Source organism: Rhipicephalus microplus, chromosome X (assembly GCF_043290135.1).
Source record: "Rhipicephalus microplus isolate Deutch F79 chromosome X, USDA_Rmic, whole genome shotgun sequence".
Lineage (NCBI taxonomy): Eukaryota > Metazoa > Arthropoda > Arachnida > Ixodida > Ixodidae > Rhipicephalus > Rhipicephalus microplus.
Window position 1 is genome coordinate 44,304,195 of NC_134710.1, and position 25,457 is coordinate 44,329,651.

The 25,457-nt window shown below is 45.8% G+C and overlaps 1 protein-coding gene and 1 long non-coding RNA gene across 2 annotated transcripts in view; one reads left to right on the plus strand and one right to left on the minus strand.

Annotated features, from left to right (window-relative positions):
• Positions 1-25,457, plus strand: part of LOC142775075 (uncharacterized) — a 600,362-nt gene that overhangs the window by 293,270 nt on the left and 281,635 nt on the right. The gene's annotated exons all lie outside the window — the stretch shown is intronic.
• LOC142776831 (uncharacterized) overlaps positions 1-25,457 on the minus strand; it is a 51,350-nt gene that overhangs the window by 1,833 nt on the left and 24,060 nt on the right. The window contains exon 2 of the long non-coding RNA XR_012887829.1: positions 10,150-10,317. This is a non-coding gene — a long non-coding RNA (uncharacterized LOC142776831). The remainder of the gene's footprint in view (positions 1-10,149; positions 10,318-25,457) is intronic.

Sequence of the window (25,457 nt, forward strand, 5' to 3'; positions counted from 1 at the left end):
TGTATGTATGTATGTATGTATCTATCTATCTATCTATCTATCCGCTAACGTTTGGGTGCTCTCATGGTCACTCCCTCTCACTTGGCGTGAACCAAAATCAGCATTGGAGAATAATATGGTTTGGCGAATATGACGCGCAAATCAGGACATTAATAATGTCACGATCCCATCGCGTACGTTGTCAAACACTTCCCGCCAGACAGTGGCACATACCAACGGGCGGGTATGGACCACTGGTATGCGGTGTTATGAATTTGCTCTGTCGCGATGGTAGCGTTGGCGAAGAGCGGCGAGCCGTCGAGCGGACTTCGATGAAGCCTTAGCCCGAAGGTGAAACAGGGAGGCAATCCGTTTGGAAAACAGCAACAAAAGTAGCGTTTACTGTAGCAGGTTGTCGTTTTACAGAGCCGGCCAGCCCGACAACGTCGGCTGGGGCAAAAAAATTTCCTAACATGGGGCCGGCTCGGCCTTAAATAGCGTCTTTGGTCCATTCTCTCAGACCAGTTCTCGGGCTCGGAGGGGGAGACGTAGCCATACCCGGAACTGCAAAGTGGTTCGGCGGAGGAAGCGACGTTATCCCCGGAACTGCACGGTTCTCCTGCACAGAAGGCGGCGCTGGGAGGGGGGGGGGAGACAGTTCGTCGAAACAGGGCTCGATCTTGTGAGACGTGCTCCCGAACGAGGAACATGTCTGTGGCACAACAGCACTCCCGCCACCAGACAATGCATCCGGAGTTTTGAGCCGTCAGCGCGGCTCGGAAGGAGGGATGCTGGTTGACCGTCGATACTGTAGTCACTCCGTGGTGATCTTCAGAGCCCTGCAGGGAATCACTGGAACGACGGAGTTGAACGCAAAGCCAAACCACTTTCGTGGAAGCAAGCACCCTCTGAACGTCTCTCATGACATCAAGAATATTTCCTTTACGGCTCGTCCTAGCAACAGAAACACCCAGCTGCTCACAAACATCGAGAAGGTCCCTCACTTTGAGCTTCTCCATTGTGTACCGCAACTCGTGCACGTTCCTTTCTGAAATAGCTTTGTCTCAGAAGCTATATTCTTCGACGTGAAGCAAGTCGAGAACCAGCCAAGCACTAGCCACCTAAAGATCTAAAAAGAACATACTTGGCTACTCTGTGCTAACAGGGTCTGACGACAAAAGACGAACGTCAGGCACTCACCCAACTGGAGCGGGTGACTTCGGCCATCTCGTCGTGGCCGTCGAGCGGTGTCGTGGGTGTCGTCGGGCCTGCCCTGCCAAGATCCGCTCCAACTTTCCAGCCGTAGAAGTCGGCGTAGCGGGTCCCAGGGCAGCAAAACGATATTACGGTGGTCGTCCTCGGGCTTCCAGGGATCCGATCCAACTTTTCAGCCGTTGAGATTGGGGTAGCGGGTCCCAGAGCAGCAAAACGTTGAGGACAGGGGTAGCGTATCCCGCTGCTGCCAACCACTGTTATGAATTTGCTCTGTCGCGATGGTAGCGGTGGCGAAGAGCGGCGAGCCGTCGAGCGGACTTCGACGAAGCCTTAGCCCGAAGGTGAAACAGGGAGGCAATCCGTTTGGAAAACAGCAACAAAAGTAGCGTTTACTGTAGCAGGTTGTCGTTTTACAGAGCCGGCCAGCACGACAACGTCGGCAGGGGCAAAAAAATCTCCTAACATGGGGCCGGCTCGGCCTTAAGTAGCGTCTTTGGTCCATTCTCTCAGACCAGTTCTCGGGCTCGGAGGGGGAGACGTAGCCATACCCGGAACTGCAAAGTGGTTCGGCGGAGGAAGCGACGTTATCGCCGGAACTGCACGGTTCTCCTGCACAGAAGGCGGCGCTGGGAGGGGGGGGGGGGAGACAGTCCGTCGAAACAGGGCTCGATCTTGTGAGACGTGCTCCCGAACGAGGAACATGTCTGTGGCACAACAGCGGGTATGTGCCACAGGTGATTGACACTTAATATCTACCTAGGAACGACGAGAACACACATGGGAAATCCTAACGCGCAAGCATTAAGAAATACCCGACATCGGTAGCGTCGACCCGACGAATGCAAAGAATAAATGTAAGTAAGGGTCCCAGCTGGAATCGAACCCAAGCATTCTGCGTGGCAAGAAGCAATTTACCACAGAGCTACGCCTGGTTTCGGAACTACTTTTCAATTAGACGCAAATACCCCGCCGAGTGGTTAAGGTACTCGGCTGCTGACCCGCAGGTCGCGGGATTAAATCCCGGCTGTGGCGGCTGCATTTTCGATGGAGGCGGAAATGTTGTAGGCCCGTGTACTCAGATTTGGGTGCATGTTAAAGAACCCCAGGTGGTCGAAATTTCCGGAGCCCTCCACTACGGCGTCTTTCATAATCATATGGTGGTTTTGGGACGTTAAACCCCACGATTCAAATCAAATCAATCATCAATCAATTAGACGCTAATATTCGTGAAACGTCAATAATGGTTGCAGTGCTGCCTACCCAATTTTATAAACATTACATATGTACTCCTTTGATTCAGCCGTCACGTCAGGTTAACGTCAATTGTGGTTAGTTGCCATGCGCTGAAGTTGATTTATGTAGCAGCGTTCAGGGCAAGCATCTTCGCGAGCATCAGTGCTTCATATCAGCTTCAGGTGTTGCTAATACGCATGTTGCACTTGGCATCGTTGTGCAAGTACAAACGACTGGTTATATAAACATCTGCAACTCTTCAACATACGTCTGTGCGTGCAACTTTTGTACATATATTTAGCGTAATTTCATGACGTGTCGCTCAATAAAAAAAATTGCAACACGGTCGCCTCCTCTTCACATGCCTCGCATAACGTTGATTCCCAGGTACGTGGTATCTGCCGAATTTTTTTGTCTAACTCTTGACTATGTTGTTTGTCGGCAAAATTCATAGTGGCTAACGGCATTGGCTGGGCAATTTCTTCGATATTGTCATTTTGTACGTAGGACCTCATGAATCCTTCATCCTCCCTTATAAAATATAGGCGAGCATATAGGATTGCACTTTTTTCAGCTGTAGATCAAGTTAAAACCTGAAGGCTGAGGAGAAGATGCAGAAGGGCGCATGGGTATTCGAAAAAAAGACACGGCTCCAAAAGGAAACTAGCAATGGCTATGGTCCGATATCATGAATTCAGCGGTGCAATGTCCGAAATGTCCGCACTGACTGGTTGGAAGGCCCCTAACACCTCCCTCGCCGGACATCGCCGGTCGTAAACGGGCCTTACGAAGAGGTCCCTCACGACCAATCATGGCACACGCTTGGCGCACTGCATTTCCGCCAGTCCGCCTACTTGCCGTCGTCAAGAAGGTCCGGCCTCAGCTGAAGCGAAAGCTGTTATCGGCTTCTCCCGTTGGCGTTCGCATCCGATAAGATCGAGTTATCGTTCAGACTGCGTCAGTGTGACAACTATTGGTATTCGAAGGGTACGTCGACAGCTCAGACGCCGTTCGTTCGATGTAGTTATTTGCTTCACTTATCAAAAAAAGGTATATGTGAAGTAACATGAACTGTTCACTTGCCAAAAAAAAAAAAAGTGTTCGTGGTGTCTTGACAGAAGGACCGTGGTGCTTTATTGAGGCGTCAAAACCTTTTCTTTCTTAGTTGTCTCGAATTCATTTCAACATTCTCAAAGATCAAAAAGCGTATAGCGCTTGAGAAAAAAAAAATGTAACGCAATGTCAGTGCCCTAACACTGTTTTTTTGAAGAGCGCCGCATTCACACGCCTGCTCTGTCCAGTGTTTATCGCTTTTTTATGATGCGCGCGAAACAACATACAAGCGTTAAAAGGAGCCGTAAAATCGCCCTGAACGTTTATACCGCTTCCTGTTTTGTGATCTATTTTGTTGAAAATATATTGAAAGGACTCCAGCCTGCAAAATCAGCACGAGATTTTTTTTTTAAAGCAGGTATTCCTCTTCCTTAGATTTTCTTTGTTTACTGAACATGAGTTATCACGCTATATTTATTACTAAATTTGTCCTACGTCCTCCTCGTAGATAATGTTAACGTAAAGTGGCCGTTGCTTCACATTAGTTGGATGAGGTGTGGCCAAAGTTTTCACATTTTCATAATGAAGTTCATGTTTCTTTTTAGGCTACGATTATTCTGCGAGGAAACTGGTTACTGGTTTATTGAGAAAACTGGCTATAGCTTGATACCTCGCTTCCAGTAGCGCCTCTGAACTTTGCAGCAAATCTATTTTTTATTTTTATGACGGCGTATAGGGCCAGTGTTTATTCCTGCGCCTAACGTGAATGCATCGACTACCGTGTTTTTCACAGTGTTGATCACTTATTTTCTTCCGAGTAGCGCATATTGAACAGAAAGCGCCCTTGTCTTTTAGACACGTATCATTGAAGAAAAATTGCAGTCCCAGTGGCTCCCATGTTAATCTTGCCTTTTATAGGCTTACCTGGGAGAGCGCACCTTCGCTCGCATTCGATATTCCAAAGCGCTATACTAACCCTCGCCACTAAATGTAGACGGCATGCATGTGCTTCCGAGTGTACTCAAATGTGCGGGCACGTGTGATCTATACGCCGGAAGTGTCTCTGCATGCGAGGGGTGCACACAGAACTGCAATCCTCTTGGTGCACCATACGACGAATGTAATACAGTTCCTCGAGACAGAAGAGTTACGCAATAAGCGAGAGCAACGTTTACTGTTTCTGTTTATAGTGGGTGCTCTTTGCAGTCAGGGAGGATTCCCTGGGCGGCAGTCGTGCATCCGCATCCTCTCGGCAGCCTCTTCCAGAATGCTTCCAGTCTTCATGCCCATAGGATATGTTTCTTTTCCTTTTTTTCCCTACTATCAACTTATTGTTTGTTCCTGCGTCTTCTAGCGCTGTGTCTGCTCCCATCAGAGGCGCGTAGGGATTGACGCGTGCGTTTCAGGATTAAGGGCTAGCTTGGCCTGCCACTACGTTGGCTTCCCGTGGCGGAGCCCGTACGTTAGAAGCCCCGGCAGTGAACAGGTCACGTGGGTGTGCCGGAGCAATCTACGAGCGTTGACACAGCGAAAGCTTGCGACAACTGTTCGTTCGCCTCCGGTGGCTGCTGGCAGACATTCGCCTCGAAAGGAAGCGGAAGACAGCTCCGAATAATAAGCCGCAGGAACATCTCTAGTACCGGTCCAGTACAACTTTCTTTCGCTCTCCTCTTCACTTAGCGGTTGTGACAAGCGGTGCCCTTGCTGGACGCGTGGGCTTCTACAACGGGACATAAGCAACCACCGTTAATTGGGACACGCCATTTGCTGGCTTATGTCGCAAATTTCTTGCCATTTCTATCTCTCAAAGAGACTTGTAGCAGATTAGGACCCTAATGGTGAATAAAACGCAAACTAGCTCAAGAGCACTTAACCAGGGTTGTTAATCACCCGCTGGGTTGACGCTGCCCTTTTCAAAGACTTCCGCGACAACATGAATATTTAGTAAGCTTTTCTTAAAAAATAATCTGTCATTTAAAGGCATGTACGTAAGTTCAGTTTACTTTGCTTTTGTCCGTGTCGGAATAAGCAATGCCTTCGTATCTTTTATAGATTGTGTATACAAATTATAGCTCTTATAACTTTCATATTATAAGCTTTCAGTACTTTTCAGTTGCGTTACCTCTGAAGGGATAGATATAATGAAACTTTTCCACACTTTATGATTATATACTGCGGGAAAGATAAATATTTCTACAGTATGCTACTTCTCAATCGAAGGCTTAGCTACTATGCAATAACTTTGAAGACGACTTCTTATAATTACGGCGCAAACTGTTGATTTGTTCTAAGCAAGTTCCTATAAGCTCTAAATGACTGGACCTATAATAATTTCTTTGCTACCATCTCTGTGTTCATGCTTTGTTTGCGTTAGGTGCCGTTCTCAGGGGCACTCATTCATTTTTGATGTATCGATGTGGGGAGGAGTGACGCAGCCAAGCGTTCAGTTAAATTTAGTGAACGCATATACCGAGTTTAACAACGTCGCAGCTTACATGGGAGCGACGAACCATGTAAAGGTACGCAGTCGAGTGCACGAGACTGCTTTACAAGCTCTAATGCGTGAGAATATTCAATACCAGCTGAAAGAATAAAATGCTTTCTTGACTTACATATTCTAAAGAGAGAGCTATGGCTGCGGAACATTTTCTTCACGTCTTTTGCTTTGTGTGTCCGTTCTATTCTAAGCAACACAATTGTGAACGATTGCTCTGCCTTACACGTATCAGTGGCATGACACAATATTGTCTTTAGAGTCATACACGCACGACTGGCTCTTCTCATTTGAGTTGTTTGCTTTTTTAGTGCTTGCTCTTGACCCACCCGCATGCTACACGTGCGATAACATTTCTTTCTGTTATGTTAATATTAACAAAATAGTTATTTATGTAGTGGCACTAGTGGACAGTATCGGACACTGTCTGTCAAGGGGGGGGGGGATCATAATCTTTATAATGGCTGATAATGGTGCCACGAATTGAGGCATGTTAAAATGTCACCTTCAACACTTTCATGCATATGGTTAACAAACTTTACACGAAACTGAGAGCAAAACAGAAACGAATTCACCCAACTGGCATACAAGTTCACTTTAATATCAAAGCTATAAAAATTCTTCTTGTGTTTGTTTTTTTGCACGCACAAAAATGCTCTTGCGCCAATTTTAGAAGAATTATCAGTTGTATTGATATACATGATGCGCTCATAATGTTGCTACAGGTGGGACCAACCTGGTAGATCTGGGCGGCAATGTCTCTGCCTGAGCGCCTTCTTACATGTAGCATACTTTGCAGGAATGCATGATGACTCCGTAGTTTACAATAAGAGACGAAGGAGAACCTGAGCGGGAGTCATACAATGTGAAATACAGTTGACCGATGGTCAGCTCAAACAGTGGAATAAATACTAAGAGATGTGAAACGGAACTGAGAATGGCAGTGAGTTTGCTGACTGATGAAATCGAGAAGTTTGGAGGGATAAAGTGGTAGCAGCTGGAGGCAGATCGGAGATCATATAGAGGAATGGAGAAGGGGAGGCGACTTTGTCTTGCAGTGAAAATGCGATTGGTTGAGGATGATGATGTTGTTGGGCTACTGGAACACCTGCTTAGACATGGATCTCTTTAGGCGGCAATAATTGCTTCAAACACACAAGTTGCAGATGTATGACTAAGCCCTCATTGGATACAATGTGGCCATTAAAGAACGAACAGCTTCAGTGAAAAGGGACGAGAATGACGACCCATGCACAGATACACCAACGGGAACCAAGCGCCACTTCAAACAAACTCATTCAGCAAAAAAAAAAACAGCCTATTTATACAAAAGGTGTTTTTACAGTGCACCAGCGTGCATTCATATCTCGTTACTGTTAATCTTCTGATGTTTACGAGACGGATGCTACGCGCTAGCAACAATCACCACATTTAATGATTCATCGTGTCTCGAAACTCGAGCATTTACCGCGACATGCTTCAATGTTTAGCGGAATTTTGGAATTCCGACCGTCCATCACCCAGAGACCTAGTCTGCTACATGTTTCAGAAACACCGATACACAATGAACAGTGATGCACAATCACTGATGCGCATCAGTGTGGGAAACAATGATGCACACGAACAAACATGCAGCAAATGGCAATTGTGTGCGACATCCGTAAACATGTTTGTTGCGCGTGATATGTTTAAGGTATACACACGCGGCAAAAATGTGAAACGTTCTTTCTTAAACGAATGTCAGTGATATATAAGTGCACCTCATAGATCGGCGTTTCATAGAGTTAGTCTCGCTTGTTTACGTTCTCTTACTTGCGCTTCCTACAGTATGTAGAGTCCAGTCATACATCCGGATCATTTCGTCATTAGAAAACTTTGCTGAAGGGCTACATGGGCAAGATTTAACAATAACAACGTTCGTTTCATTTCATTTACATCGTGTCATGTGCGCACTAATATCCGCTTAGCTCCGATTTTGTGCGTCCGCAAAAAAAAAAAAAACATTCACGCATCAAAGGCTGCACATATTAGCTTTCTTTCACGCTCCTTGCGTCGCTTTAAGCTTACCTCGCGCATAAAATACTCGCTTTTTTGATACTGTGATCCACGTGCAAGACCCTCAATTTTTTTTACAAAAAAAAAAGCCATAGCCTTGCTGAAAAGGCAAAACAATGAACACGATAGCAACGAATTGGAAGGTCACGTGCAGTATGGCAAGCAGATCGAAACGTGTTCCGCGTTTCTCAGGCACAAACGATGCGCGAAACGTACTAACAGGTACAGATGAACGCGAATAAGCGTCTCACTTTTTACTTCGTTCTGGCTGAAAAGCGCGCCCTTTTCGCAAACGGAGACTGTGCAACGATTGCAGTGACCTTTGTGCGCCCGGTAACTACAACAGAATCGTTACAGTGAAAGCACAACCCAAGCCAAGACGTATGATCCTCCCCACCAGGAGATACAAGCTCGCGAGAGAGCGTCCAAACCCTCCTCTCCATGGGCCAAAGGACACGTGGGAGATGAGAGCCGCCACGCGCTCATCCGCCATCTTGCTGAGAATCCTGTAAACACGATTATTCTCCCCCCCCCCCCGAGATGCCCATCAACAGTGGTAAGTGGTAGCTATAAATAAGCGTCCGTTTGAACGTTGGAGGAGCTGCTCCTTGGTAGATCACTGGTTAACGCTTCCAATTCACGACTGAGAGGTCCCACGTTCAATTCCGCGCACCGGAGTCTCTTCCTGGATTTTTTTCTTCCTTGCGTATGCATATATATAGATACGTATACATATACGGTGAATGACGGCGACGCCGACGCCGGTGGCAATACCCAGCTGTGAGTGTCCATATAATTGCGATAACAAAAAAGAACAGCTGATTAGTAGGTATGATTTAGCTTACCCGATGGGCTTTTTTTATGCAATCGCTTCATGTTTAACGTTACAAATAGGCCACTTCAAAGAGCGGAGAGAGCTAGAGAGAGAGAGAGAATTAGATAATAGCATTAAGCTCAAAACGAACAAGCTTGCCTATGCAAACAGGAAAAGCGCCTTACAGGAGCCTCTATAAGTAAGGCAAATGCACCTGCCATGAGACATAGAGGAGTACCTGCTTCTACCACAAAAAAAAAAAAACTAATCAAAAAGAAACTTGTTCATTTTCTTCCCCGTCGTTTTAATTATTGGAGAACGCATGGAACTCATAGGTTGGAGCCAAATTATCTTTTGCACACGCAGTAATTTTTCGTACCCATTTTTCTTCATTTTCTCGCTCTTGCTTTTAGAATACTTCTTGCTTAATCTCGCAGTAGGATTGAGAAATACATCACTGTTTGCCGGTGAAAAATTCTCAAAGCTCTACGAAACGGAGGTGCGTAAATGAATGAAAGCATATTTGGAAATTAATTTTGGCCGTCGCACCACTGGTGTCTTTGCCAGCGTCACCTCCGAGATGTATGCTCGCATTTTTGCTGTTTTCTTAATCGTATTAGCACACTTTTCTTTTTTTTAATCCCTTCAAGAAGAAAAAAAAAATGAGCCCTGGCTCTACAGCCGCACGCTCATTAGCTGCTGCGAAAGAAAGGGAGGGAGAGAGATCTGGAAGAGCGAGCAAACACTTATGTTTTAGCGGCGAATTAGGAAGGATAGATGAGCTGTTCCGGACTACATCGAAGATACTTCTTACTGTCTTTTTTTTTCTTTCGCCTTGCTCGATGCGAGTGAAGTGGTCCCCGTAATTCGTATCGAAAATCGCTTCCGCGTGTTCCCCGTCTACACAACGGCAGATTCGGGCATTGGGCGGAACAAACCTTAACGTAGCTCGGCCGGCGCCCTACTGCCGTCTGGCGAAGGCAAAGCGGCGCCTTCGAGCTTGCCGGACCGGCGAACGCACTGACACAACCAAATAAGGACGTCGTAGGTGTGATGGGTGATGCCTTTGAATGGCTTATTAATACATTTAGAGGTTCCGCCTGAGCCACCGATGCCGGCCTCGTCCACCATGCAGGATCAAGCGAGAGCGGAGCTGAATTGGACCTTGCGCGCATTTCTATTCGTGGGCAATAAATAAGTGATGAGCGTGAGCATCCGTGCGGAAATGCCCCCCCCCCCCCCTTCGAGCGCCGAAATGCTGTTGGCGCCGCTGCGCTTCACCGTGGAAGGATCGAACGCTCCTCACGGCTGCTGTTTGGGCCCAGTGTTGATGGATGGCCTCGCGTCGCCGGCGATGCAGTCACGTCAGCGAGAAAATGGGCTCCCGCTCTGGACACCCTCGTCTTTGTCCCCTCTCGTCCCGGACCCGAGCACTGGGCCGCCCAGAAGCATGGTGCGAGACACCCAGCTGCTGCTAGGGCGCCAAAAAGAAAGGAAAAAAACCTCGTTGTCGCACATCCCTTCGATCACATATGCGAGAGAACTGTAGCACAATACTTTCCGTTGAATTGATGGTACCCTATGGAATACCGTAAATATTCTAAAGCACTAAGTTGTTTTGCAATGAACTTGTACAGGCATATGCAGCGCGCAGAATGAAAAGCTATATTATTATAAAAAAAGAGTAGCACTGCGGGAGTTCAACTCGGGATGAAGGAATGTTGGCGGCATTTTATTGCAGTTGTTCAACCACACATATCAAAGAAGCAAGCGTTTCATTGCACTCCGGAAAGAACGTGTATTAACAGCCAAAACACGGCAACTCACGCTTACGAATATGGTTGAATACTGTATTAAAAAAAAAAGGTTCTGTGCGTTAATGAGTGCTCAGACCGCATCTCAGCGACTAAAGCGATGCCTTTTCTCTCGAAAATAAATATAGTAAAGCAGCAATCCGTGCTGCTCATTAGAAGTAAGCGATTCTGTTTTCTGTCTTCAAAAAAAAATTATTTATGCAGAAACTCTTCTGTGAAGCCATAAGCGCGCACGCACTGCCTCAGCAGGCCCCCCAAAGAAACTGCAATGCATGACTCAGTAAAAAAAGAAAATATCATAAAATCACGCATAAGTGTACAAGCCAAGCCCATTATTTTCAAACGACATGCAAGAGGTTGTATTTAAGCCCATCCGCATGACTTCTGGCTAGCGAAGAGTGAAGAACGAATGGTCAAAGTTCATTCTGGCTAGAGATACTCTCAAAGATATTCCGTAATATAGATATCGAAATACAAGCACTGCGATTTTAAGATACTGATACTGAGAGACATTTTTTACGTAAAGGCATATTTGGAAGATACCTTTCTATAAAAACGAAAAAAGAATTCCGAAATACGAATACACAAATACATATACTGAAATATTTATATTTATTGAAATGTTTCGCGGATACATGTATGAGGTGTAACATAATATATTAAATATTATTGCAGTGCATAAAAGCATGCAGTTCAACCATATCACTGCAATCACTAATGAACGGCAGTGAAATAAAATGAATACTATAGCTCTGTTTTTTTGCGCTCATCCGTTTCGCAAAGGCGTTTGTTGAGCTGATTGCCCTTAAGCTACAGTAGCCTCTCAAAAAGATTGTCTTGTAGCCAGCGTCGGCTCGGTTTCCCCTCAGGACTCGCTATACAGAAAGGTTTTTCGAGCTTTGTAGACAAGCACGACGTCAAGTTATATCAACTAAATGCCAAAACGTTATTTGAAAAAAAGTTAACAATGTTTGCAAGACGTGAACATTATTTCTCGAAAAATGAACCTGTTATGAGCATGTATGAGCATGGTATAATAAGGATTTTTTTTTAATATTCCGCATTTCTCCTTCAAAGATATTTCATCTACAGCTCTGGAAGGAGCAAGGGAAGGGCTTCGCGTGCCATTACATTGCTTAGCATGTGTTTGCGCGGTGAGTTCTTTTTTTTTTTAGATAATCGCAGAATGCCCCTTCGAGTGCCAGATTCCGTCCGCTTCATTTGATGCGTCCGTGGCGTGCTTACACTGAAGAGGCGAGCCAAAGGAGAACGCATGCTGTCGTCTCCTTACAAGAAAGACACGCAGGGAAACAACATGTGAACATTCCAGACGCAGGCCATTCGCGACGGAAATAAGGGAAAACCAATAAAAAACAGCCCAGTTATCAGTCCGTGATTTTCTCGTCTCACTATGTTGGTAAGTCCTCCAGTATAGTCCACGGTTCGAACGTTGTGAAGCCGAGACGAGTGGACGTGCGCCACTCTTCGCGAAGAAGTGTTTGCTTCGCGAAACGGTTGACTGGGCCGAACGCGGGTTCGCGTGACGCGTGGAAAATCCACGATCGACTCCTGGGAACGGCGCCAGGTGCCAGCTTCTGTGCCGGTGGGCAGTTGAAGATAGGAAGCGAGGGTGCCCGTGACGGTGTTCCTTCGCCTAACACCAGAGCACCCTTCGAAGCACCCTCTCCATATCTTCAAGGCCAAACTTAGCCACCAGCCCGTGTGCGTCCAGATGCGCGTTCTCTTCAAACGTGGAACGTTGTTTCCGACCGAAGTCGCTGGATATCTATGCCAGGTCTTGCACAACAACATGGAAGTCTTGAGCTCAACCACAGAAACATTGATTGGGTACGAAATAAAGGAACACACAAAAAAGGTGTATCTCGCAATAGTAAAGTACTCTTTCACGATGGCAAGATCACCACGCTTGAAGTGAGACGACACTTGGTAGGTGATAAACGCGAAAAAAAAAAAAAAAGCGAGCAGCAACGCCACGTTTAAATTCCCGCGCCAACAACCGGCTTGACGTCATATATTTGGACGGTGTCTACGAGAACCTACGTAGTTCAGAACCGGTAAAAGATAAGTAAATTGTCTTCTGAGATGGCCAGAGGCCTAAGGTACCAAGTTTCAATGTATGTCGTAGGGCCAATGCGGCCAAAATACGAAAAATTTGCTTTGAAATACGTGACTTCACGCGCATAGATTTCGCAAGAAATTTAAAGATGAAAGTATGTGGCAGACTTTTTTTTTTCTGCATATCCCGGTTGCGGCGGCTGCATTTCCGATGGAGGCGGAAATGTTGTAGGCCCGTGTACTCAGATTTGGGTGCAAGTTAAAGAACCCCAGGTGGTTGAAATTTCCGGAGCCCTCCACTACGGCGTCTCTCATAATCATATGGTGCTTTTGGGACGTTAAACCTCACAAATCTAATCTATCTAATCTTTTTTCTGCATGAATATGACTGCCATACTGAAATCAATGACATTGGAGTACTCAGTGTAAAATTTATCCGCGTAAACAAAGTCAAACTCTTTTATTTTAGTATTTATTTAACGGAAATACGATATCACGCACATTTTCAAACTGAGGGCCTTCTCTTTGTAGGAACCGCGGGTAAGTTATCATAAATATATGTTCCAAAATTTTTTCTAAAAGTAAGTTTGGTATTATTTTGCCTTCTTCCATCACGATTATTAGCTGTACCCGTGATAAGTGGTGCTGAACAAAGTGTTCTGAGATAGCGCCAACGTGATGCGGGAGCCTCTTGGTGCATTGCCATATAAAAAAAATGGGCGCTTTTCTCCGTGATTTGCTGCAAAGGACGTCGAAAGATGGTAACCTTATTTCTGGAGGCTCCGCCGCGGTGGTCTAGTGGCTAAGGTACTCGGCTGCTGACCCGCAGGTCGCGGGATCAAATCCCGGCTGCGGCGGCTGCATTTCCGATTGGGGTGGAAAGGTTGTAGGCCCGTGTGCTCAGATTTGTGTGCACGTTAAAGAACCCCAGGTGGTTGAAATTTCCGAAGCCCTCCACTACGGCGTCTCTCATAATCATATCATGGTTCTGGGACGTTAAACCCCACAAATCAAATCAATTATTTCTGGAGGCACTGCATGAGATATGGCGTCATCTGGCAGTAATGTAAAAACACGAAATGTTTTCTGAGCGCAGAGTCACTGGTAGGTGGCACTAAGGGGTCGCTTTAGTTAAAGCTCCTGAACTTTTAGTGAAGCGTGGGAAACACCCGCATTTTCTTTCTTACCATCGTATTGTCAGCGCAAGGTAATAAAGAGTTCTGCTTAAGAATTACGTATCTGTGAATTTTATAAATAAATAGACACACTGCCTAACACTTACATATTGATGCCACGCCTCAGGTATGCGTAATATTTGTTTTTGTTTTCATTGCAATGTTCAGAAGTATTAACGCAGCCACTAGATCTAGATGGGTGCATGGACTTTGAGCATAGGCTCAAACTTTCGCCAGATGGCTGAATCGTTGGACAGACGTCAACACTGACCAAATTTTTCGCCTTGAAGTATTCCAAGAAGTACTATCATCTTTAAAAACCACGGCACATCTAACTGTGACAAACCAGTGGTAGTCCAATTTAAAGATATATGACTGTGACTGAATCGCGACTGTACATTTGCCTCATGTATCAAGAACGTTAGAGAGAAAAGGCTAAAACGTTGTACATTTTTCTAGGACATCCTGTTCCTTATTTTCCATATTGCTCTTGTACGTGGCGCTTGTTTCGAAGAGTGCGTTATGTCTTATTAGTCTGATAAAATGTGTTGTTGGGCAGCATCTCAGTTGCGCGCTGCAATACACCGGTAACTATACTGCCGAGAGAAATCTTCGCCCAGCTCAGTAGAAGAAGCAAAGCGTGCTTTCATCCGATCGTCGAGAGCGGGCGTGCTGCCTGGCTCTTTCAAATCCTATAGCGTAAAGAAGTTCAGTGCATCAAATTTCTGCGCCTGATGCGTTCTTGCTTAAGACTCGCATAGAAAAACTGCACTGGTAGACTCAGCCAAAGCAAAAGGGTCCCACTTTGTTTCTGGCAAATAGCCGAAACGAACCCTTATTTATTCCATATTAGAATTTCAGATAACGCCACTTGTAGTGCAGCCGCAAGATTTTGAAAAAAAAACATATTCAAGTACCAATGATCATAAGCCAGCCTTGCGCTTTGCCTCAGATATATATCATTGGTATGTGGGGTGAGGGAATAATAATAATAATAATAATAATAAATAATAATAATAATAATAATAATACATCCCAAATGAATGATACGATTATGAGGCACGCCGCAGTGGAGGGCTCCGAAATTTCGACCATCTGGTGTTCTTTAGCGGGCACTGAATCTCACGGTACGCGGGCCCCTAGAATATCACCTGCATGGAAGTGCAACCGCCACGACCAGTATTGAACCCGCCACCTTTGGCTGAGGGAATGACGCCACCACGACCTTGCGCGACGACAATGTGAAAATCCTCGGAAGCTCTGCACCCTTCTTTTAAATTCAGCATTCAACGGGACAAGTTTCTGCGGAATTTCGGACATCACCGGCGTATGTGTGACAGCGTGTGCGTCCACGTGCAAGCTTTCTTCATGCACTGATTCACTGAGCGTTGTAGGCCGCTTCCTCGCCTGTGTAGATCATTTTTCGTTAACTATCTGGCTTGTACTGCATTATGAAATTATCTGACGAATATTGAGCAATGCAGAAGCTTTGTAGCTATTTCGCGAGGCTGCTTCGATTGAAAAAAAAAATTGCAGCGCATTCATGAAGTGCACAATGATGAGTGGCCGAAGCAATGGGACAGTTCAATGTTACCGTAAATTATTCTTGATATTGAATACTCATGCATGGAAGGTAATGACAAATTCTTTTACAGTTATATGCAATGTTTATTGGTCATAACTGGTATGTAGTGGTAGTTGTGAATTTCATTTTGCCTTCATTATGAGTGCTTCGCGGAATCGGGTCTATGTACACTGCAGCCTGAAGTGGGCATAGACGAGGTCTCAACACGTTCACCTGGTGGTTGTTCGTTGTTTTCACTCATACGAAGTGCATCGTAGAGCATAACAAGTTGTCATCTACTGCACAAGACAGCCGTTGTTCGTGATCGTCATCGTCATGGCGTATAGTGCATGGGTTACACCTTGCGTGTTGTGCCGTGTTGGAAGAAAGAGAATGCGTGGACGGGAATACGCTTGTTCTGCATCGTCATCTGCATTGTCGTCAACGCCAGCGAGGGCTACAACGCACAACAGCGCAAACGCCAATGGACAAGCGTTGACCATAAGGAGCTTCACCCCTGATGAAGTACATGAAAGGAAAACGTAACTATTTCACGCAAAATCTTCTCCAGTAACAGTCTATAAGCGGTGTGTAAGCAATTAGGCACTCCTAATCGCCTGCTTTCTCTCATTCGCTTGCAGCTGTGTCGAGGATAATAGTGTGCTATCTGTTCTCAATGGCGTCGAGTATCACATGCTCGTATTTCCCACGCTCGTTCTGCGTTATGTCCTTTCATGGCACGTCGTTGTTGGTAACCATGCACTTTCGTCACACCTTCCAACGTCTTTCCTCTTCTATCTCGCGTTCGATAGTCGGCGTCATGACGCTGTTCCTCGCTCTGCGAAGCGTCATTGAGCTGCATTCGCGTGTCGTCTTTCTTCTTCTATCTTGCGTTCGTCAGCGTCATGATATTGTTGCCCGCTCTGCGTAGTGTTCAGCTGTATCGGCATGGCATCTTTCCTTTTCTATCTTGGGCTCATCGGCGTCATGACGCTGTTCCTCGCTCTGCGCAGCGTCGTTGAGCTGTATCGGCATGTCGTCTTTTCTCTTCTTTGTTGCGTTCTTGAGCGTCATGACGATGTTCCTCGCTCTGCGCAGCGTCGTTGAACTGTATCGGCACAACTTCTTTTCTCTTCTATCTTGCGTTCGTCAGCGTCTTAACGTTGCTTCCCGTTATGCGCAGCGTCATTAAGTGATATTGGCACGGTGTCTTTCCACTTATTTCTTTCGTTCGATCGCGCTGCAGTTCCACCGCTATGAAACATTTATATGGTTCAAATACACGTCCTTCAAGCCTAGGTATCTGCCGGTGGAACACTTAGCCTGTGAGCATGGGGCTATAGGTTTAAAACCAACCAGCGAGATTTTCAGTTGTGCGTTTGTTAGGTTTTATAAATTAATATTTTTCCTTATGACGATTAGTACTACGTGACTGCAGACGAATATGTTTCCTCATCGAGTAGGCAGAGAAATGATTCCGTGTTTAACTATCATCAACATTTTGTTGCCAAACGAAACGGCAAAATATGCCGCCTATGTAACTATAAATAGCACAATCCCTGAAAGGGACCCTCTGATATTACAAAACTCTGCGTAAAAGAAAAAAAAACAGAAACGTTGTAAAGATGTGACCGGTAACAAAATTGAGAGCGTCATATTTCACAACTGCAGCCTGAAAGAGTATTTCATGTTTGCACTCTGTTTCTCCCTCGCTTGTATTCGTTCAAATTTTGCGCGATATGCGTACTGCTTAAAACAATGGGTCCCCTCTTTTGTGTAGAAAAAGTCTCTTTACTGGCTATAGTCGCTTGCAATAAAAGCGCGTCGTAGCGCTTGAGAAAAGCGCCGAACCCAAGCACAATACCATGATATTGTTCGCTTCTTACGTTACTCGATGTTTGTGATGACGCAGCATAGGTTCCCTCTTTTCACAAGCGAGGACTCGCATGGGTGTCGATGGTGCGGAAAGCAAAAAAATACAGCGCTGAACGTGCTACTTTGAAAACGACACTGAATCGACAAAACCCTGAAAGGAAGTAAGAATGAAATGTTCGCAACACGAGACACGGTCTTTTGTCCGGAGTGAACAGCCTCATATACACTGGTGCCAGTGCTCGAATTTCCACGTTTTACATGTCTTTACGGAAGTGCGCGTTTGACTCCAGCACGATGAAAAAAGAGAGCAACTTGAAAAAGGGGAAAGAAATATGCTTCGAGAATCGGTTTTCTCGAGCCACACTTGCCGATTCTTGTTGCACTTTTTGTTTTGTTTTTGTTTCAGCCGCATCACTGCTGCGTATGACTCACGTGTCGTTTTGCTATTCGTGCAACGCGCCACTCCCTCCCTTCTCGCGATCCAGCACCTCTCGGCCGACGTCGGAGCAGTGGATGGTTGCGACGAAAAAGGGCCAGTTTGTGTGCGTCAGAATGTTCCGATGATCAGGTCCTTGAAGATTCAGAAGCGCACGTTCGCTCGCTGCGCTTTCCATTCTGCAGCGCTACGCGCTTGTCTCGCCTCACTGACATGGTTTGTACCAGCGGCCGTGCCAGCTTGTAGTTTTTCTTTTCGAGGCCCACCTTCGCTTGTCGGCGTTTTCTTTTCGGCACTCCCGCTTCGCGCCGGCAGTGTTTAGTTGAGCGCAGCTTCGCTTCAGGAGCAGCTGGCGGCAGCAAAGAGTAACGGGAGAACAGCGAATGATACGGCGCGTGATCTTTCGGTGGCCCCTTTTTCTGTATGTTTCCTTCCTACCATTTGGCCCGGCACTCTTCCCCCTTGTTTCGCTCTCCGCGTCGCGACGGCCGTGTTCTCGTTTGATTATCCCCTCGCGCATCATGTCGCAGGAATTGCCTTCGAGGAACGGTATAAAGCGAACGGCGAGAAAGAACAAAAAGCCGAGGCGGCGGTGGTGCCAGCAGCTCTGAAAGAAGACCAAGGAAGAAGTGCAGGGAGAAATACCACGCACCGACGAAACTATCGCGACCGAGAAATGAAGCAGCTCTCGTTGGATGACGCGGGAGGAAGCGGCCGAGCTGTTCGATACCATCAGAGCTCCTTCTCCGCGTGCTCCTTCTTTTTTTTTTCTTTCGTAATACTCCCCCTTTTCTCCTTCCCGCCTTGCTTAAATTGGCGGCCACGCGAGCCAATCTCAATTTTCGGTGTGTTCGCTCGAAGGCGACGCCGTGGATCCATCGACTATCTGAAAGGATGAAACCTATTCGCTGGCACGAGGTTTTAAGACTTCAGTGGCGGAAGATGAGCAGCCTTTCAACGCAGACACGTATGCTATCTATGGTTCGCAGTGCGTCAGTGTTGGGTCTTCATTTTGTTCTCTTTCGCTTGCGTACAGTGGCCGCGATTGCTCGCACTCGTGTGAATGGATCAGCGTGCGCGCGTTCAACTTACTTGATCTCTTTACACTTTGAGAACAAAGTTCCAGGCCGAATCGGGTCCGCCGGACAGCCGTCGTGACATCTTCGCTAACGTACGTGACACTATATCATCTCCGTATTTGCGCTGCTTCTGAAAATGTCACGAGCTCCGAAGGATCTCACTCTGATGGCGGCAACATTTCTCGCCTTTCTATAAAAGAGGGGGTGGGGGTGACACAGCTTACTCGCCCATCTCAAAGATTTATTGGGACAGGACCAGGTTGTTTACGCAATAGCCATGCCCCTTCGGGATCCGAGAGCACGGTTATAGGGCGCCTTCCTCCTTGATTGAGTGAAGTTACGTCGGTGCGTCTACTATCCGTTGCTTGCTGGCGGCGGAGAAAGGTCTTCAATGACGCTTCCAAGTGTATTTTGCGTCGATAGTGAACATGGCACGTATGTTTTCCCGCAGTTATTTGTACTTATATTTTTTGTGGTATACAATAGTAAACATCATCAACACCCATTTCAACCAATGCTCCCAACAGCAAAAAGAGGCTGCGCACGCAAGCACTCAAACTAACCGATCATTCGGTGAAAACACCGAATTTGCGACACTGAGTTTGACACTTTGAAATTACAGTTTAAACACAAAAAGTTTATCGCATAATGACAGGGTATGTATTTCTGCTGACCTGAGGTAAATTTCGAGTTTTCACTAAAATAAGCTTTAAAATTAGTTTAGTTTTTCATTGTTTCTTTTGTACAAATATACGCTCCATGATCGTAGGTAAAGGTGAAAAAATTGTTCTATTCTTCCTTGGTGCAGCACTTTACAGGAATAGGTGTAAACAACCTCAACCAATCGAGTGACTTGGTTGTGGAAAGGAGGGGTGAAGGGTTCGGATTAATCACGAATCACGATTTGAAACGAATCGTTAGCCGCTGCCCGAATTTCGGGCCGCCGCAGGCATCACTCCCTCCCCATAAAGGAGCCGCCGAAAGCGGGAACTGCCTTCTTAGTGTCCTTGCAAGATCATTATAACGGAGCCCTATGACTGCGCCACCGTGTCTTGTACAGAAACGCGGGGCCCGGCAGGCCCAGCGCTTATTTTGTTTCCGCGCCTGCTGGTCTAATTAAAGAGCGAGGCGATGCCACCTGCTGCGAATGATAGGCTTCATTACTTTATACACTTTTTTTTCCCGAAAGAAGGCTGCTGCGTGTATCCTGCCAAACGTTCCCCTTAGGATCATGGCTACGCTTACTGCGGAGCCATGCAGCATGAGTCTCCGCACGCACATGCGAAATTTCGGCTGTTAATTTGGCAAAAAAAAAAATGTAATGGTCCACGCGCATTTAGACGGTAAGTAATACTCCGATAGTCCGGGTTCAAAAAATTCTAAAAACATTACCTGGGCAGCGCTAATGACAGCCTCATTTTTATTTCCTCCTTTGTGAAAGGCTGTCTTTTTTTTATTCTCTGCAAATCTCTTGTGACTGCGTGGTTTCTAATCTACAAAAGCAAATAATAATAATAATAATAATAATAATAATAATAATAATAATAATAATAATAATAATAATAATAATAATTATAATAATAATAATAATAATAATAATAATAATAATAATAATAATAATAATAATAATTATTTGTTTATTTATTTCTACCAATACAGCGTTCATAGAGGGAGTGGGAGAAAGACGACAGGCCGCTTGACCAAGTCCCCCCCCCCCCCCTTATATCAGACAGAGGAATCGGTGGCGACAAAATACATAGAATGGTCACAGTAACTCGCTTTAGTTACACTAATATATGAATGCACATATAACGGGGACATATTAGAAGGAGGCAGTACAGGTTGTGTACTTTAGGTGTGCCTATTGTGTAAACATTGAGTAAACCAATGTTTCTAACGTTTTACTCCCGCCTATACACAACCTTTGCACTGTGGGCTTTTTTTTTTTAAGTTTGCCTGGGAACATGACTGAAGCTGCTCGACCAACAAGACGAAAAAAATGCGAACTATTTGGAAAACCGCATAACCTAATCCACCAAATAAGAAGGGAGGCGTCTTTAAAAAGCTAAGCAGACTTTACCTATAATAAGAACATTCGAGCTTGCTTGAAAGTCCTTTTCTTCGGATCTTCGTCAGGCCTTCATCTTCAATCTTTATTTGTTTTAGGCGAAGCAGCATGTGGTGTTTGGGGCTTGTCGGTGAAACTATGTTAAGAATCGCAGTTATGTCCCCTACAGAGGGATGCCAGATGTATATTGGCGGCGAGAACTCGACGCCGTCTAATTCGTGTGACGGGTGAAATGACTTCATCCTTTGAAGAGGCCGCAAAGGAATTTCGATTAAAGTTTTAACGAGAAACTAATACAAATTCCAGGGCTACTGTAATGTGACGAATCATATGGTTCGATTACAGTACGAAAAACTTTATTAAAGGATCTCGTGAAGTGCCACCACTTAGGGCGACTCTTTGGGGCGTTCACAAGTGGGGACAGTTATACCTAGCCTAACCACTGCATCCCAGGCCATGGACAGCCGAAAGTTGACGTTGATATTCCGAGATCTTGACGGCCGAGCTCTGTTTCTTTATTATATCAGCCGCCAGTCACTCGAGTGGCTATTGTGTCCACTCGTGGGAGTAGACACAAAAGGCCTCACATGAGGGAGGCCTTTAGTTCAGCCCCATTTCTGCCACTGATAACACACGAACGCGAAATTTCAAATGATTTTATAGAATTAGGGTGCAATTGTTGTGCAGACACGACGAAATTGTAAAAAAGCAATATTTTTTCATCTTCAGAGCTTTCATAGTTTACGCTATAGTGATTTAAAAGTAACTCTTACCTACAGCCCGACGTGAGATAAAAGTCATATTGCGAAATCTCTATTCTTTAAAGCTCTGCTGAGTTACTTCGGGAACAGCTCGTAGAGGATTCGACGACATTTTTCCACTAAGAGGATATACGGCACTAGTGCTAGCGAAGACTCGGAATTCGGATAAAACATGCTTCGTTCAAAGTATTGTCTGGAAATTTCATTTCTCACCGCACCAAGTTTGGCCGCCGTGGCTGATATATGCGAATAGCTATGATATCCTGGGCAAAATTAAGCAGTTGTACATGACTGTGTTTTTTTTTTCAGCAGAGTTTTATTGCAAAGTGACATAATTTTGTCCTGTGAAGCTTCAGCTCCGCATCGAAAACTGTGATGATTCGAACTGGTTATTTGGTTTCAGAACCGATTCATGGAGGTGCACAAGGCTCGCGGAATAGAAAGCATGTAAGGCCCATAGCGTATAATTTACTTGAATCAATGCTTTCAGGAAGTGCCTAATTAAAGCCAGAACTGTTCATACTGAGCAACGCGCTTTGCGGTGTGGCTATTGCGTGCCTGTTCGGCCAAACAGTAGGACGCGGAACCACTGACTGCAAATGGCAACGTGATCCAGGCGACGGCGGATTACTCCGTTTCCGCGATTGGTCAACATCTGTTCGCGCTATTTCTGCAACCAGTATATATATTGCTCTCGCCCTGTCTCCAAAGCTAGTCCAGCTCATTCGGAAAAAAAAAACCAATAGAGCACACGTGCCTAACCTCGAAAAAAGAGGTGCACTAAAGTTTGCCTCAATAGAGTAACTCTGGGGCATTTGAAGGCCCCGCCGCATCGGTCAGTGAACTGAGACGGCTTTCCAAAAAATGTTTCCCTTTAAAAACTTTGAAGGACATCCCACGTCTGGGACGAAAATAGTAATTTATGATACCTGCGAGTGCGCTTGAGTATTTATTGTGTGACAGTATTGTGGTCCGTATTTTGAACCACGCACTAACTTAAAAAAATAAAAACGGAATGCACCGGGCATTGCTATAGACACTTCAGAACGCGTATATTCTGTATTTTTAGGCATCTTTAGGGGTTACCCGATGCGTTATGGCATCGTATTGCTGTTAGAAAATAATTTCTGTTAGAAGACGTTATACATTTATAAAAGTAATTTACTACACGTCTCTTAAAGTGTGATGCATCATGTTTTGCCGATAGTATGGTCCCCTGTTGTTACAACTAAATGCATTACAGAGTGTGCAACTTATCTACTTTCATTTTCAAATAGTATACATAGAGCGCGACATGCTGCCTATCTTGAGTTTTTTTCTATGCGTGGCACACCCCGCGCTCCGCCAGTGAACGCAAGAGTCGTCTGAATTCGTAGAATATTCGTGATAGTGACCGTCGTATGAACATGCAGTCGAATCGGTTTGGACAGGTTTCCTCCCTTACTCCTTTTAGTATCCGTAGGTGCAATGCACAGTAACCAGCCGCAGTGTGGCGCCACCTATTGACTGGTCTTGAAGCAAATACAGTTGAAGACAAGTGATTCGCGCTTCGACACATGCTCGTTCGTATCACACTATCACTACTCAAGCGTTCGCTACTTACACTTATAGGGAAGACGGCGAACCACGCACGAGTAAATTCAGCGTTCAGAACCGGCCAGAACGGGTTCTATCACACCCGAAACAAGAGCGCTTGGACAAAGAACCGTTTGAACAACTACGCTCATCTCTTTGTCAAACAGCGGTTCTCTATAGAACGAGCAGCACTCAGCAAACCGGGTACTGCATGCTCGACGCGAATATAGTGTCGAACAGTCTCCCACATAGACTGCGCAAATTTACCGCTCAGCACATATACTACAGTTACGACGATTTAGACAAATCTGTCGACAGAATGAACCATTGCTGAAACGAAGCACCCGTGAAGCCAAAATATAGGTTGGTTTCAAAGGTGACGATATCCTAAACCTCAAGCTGTAAGAAATTGTACACTTCATAACAGAAAAAAGATGGGCTCAATACGACGCGACAGGCTGGTCTATTGCCGTGAGGTTATTGTAAAGGTAGGAAAATGTTGTGTGGACTGCAATCCCAGTACCAAAAAGTGAAGTGTACATGTTTGTCTAACAGCGTGCATGCGTGGAATAATAAAACGGAATATGGCATACTTTCGGGAGAAACACTTCTTTTTTTACACACTGGGCGTCTGCAAATACGGTAATTAATCTACCCTTGCCACTTCTGCGTGGTTTCACGTTACTGAGTACTCTTGTGAATTTATACGCGTTATTTTAGCGTGCAAGTGTGCCTGAGTGAAGACGCCGCGTTTCCAGCCGCTGTCCGGAACAAAAACGTGGTAAGAAGTCTGGTGATGGCGGTGTTTTGTAGGAGCAGGTGCAGCAGACAGCAACGATTTGTTCTAGCGCGCAAATGCTCGGGAAACTGGTGGTTCATGTGGAACCTGCCTCAGTCTCTTTTTTCTGGTAACAACCCTGCGGAGGAACTCGTGCAACATTTTGTATATTGTACGTGTAATCTCGACGCCTAAAAAAAAAAAACCACCGTGAGTGATACTAGCGCGCATTTAAAGCTGCGTCCTACATGTGGGCCAAGTGTACCGCTGTAGGGTGTTACATTGGGCACACGCTTTTAGACGCAGGAAGAAAAATATAGAGACAAAGAAAAAAAGAACAGTGGAACGAATGGATGAAAACGAGAGTGGACGTCTTTTCATAACAAATGCCCTTTTTCTCTCGTTCTTCTTTTTCTCCCCAACTGGTGATTTGACAGTGCAATGAGATAAAAATAAGCGCGTAGATTAGCAGACAACGACTGACGCAGGTCGAGTTTGTATCATAGAGCCGGGCATGGGTGCCGTCGCCATTGGCGTTTATTGAATTCACGACTGTCTAAACCAGCGAAGCGACACTGACGGGCTCCTCCAACGCAGAGTTCTCCTTTGCATTCGGCGGGCTCTAGGTGTCTCCGTTAAGGCGGAGACAGAAGGACCGCCCCGCGCGAGATCCGGCACCGAGTTTGTCGACAAACGGAAGCTAATGCGGGCCGAAAGGAAGTGGCACATGAGAGACTAAACGAAATTGAGGCCAAGGTCTGCGGCGTTGGCTGATCAGCCAGAGAAGGGACTACTCGCGCGTGCACGCCCGGCCTAATAGGCCGTGAGAAGCTTGCCCCTATCAGCAGCATGCACCCCAGGGGCAGTCGCGTAAGACGGCTGAAGAGGCTGTTGCGACTCTCTCGTTGGAGAGAGGAATACAGCAAATGTTGTTTTATAGTTGCTTCGTTTAAAGCAGGTGGCAGCAAGGGATACCATATTTAAGGGTGTCTTACATCCTATACTCCACCACAATGACACGTACAATATTTACAGTTTTTTTTCGTACATTTCCCACCTCCCCAACGCAAGAATTGATTGATTGATACGTGGGGTTTAACGTCCCAAAACCACCATGTGATTATGAGAGACGCCGTAGTCGAGGACTCCGGAAATTTCGACCACCTGGGGTTCTTTAACGTGCACCCAAGTCTGAGCACACGAGCCTACAACATTTCCGCCTCCATCGGAAATGCAGCCGTCGCAGCCGGGATTCGAACCCGCGACCTGCGGGTCAGCAGCCGAGAACCTTAGCCACTAGACCACCGCGGCGGGGCCGCAACGCAAGAAGTGCTCTTTGTTAAAATGACTTCATGACTGCCAACGTAGTAAAGCAGCTTTTCCATAAGCTTCTGGGTAGAAACTGGGGCGGTA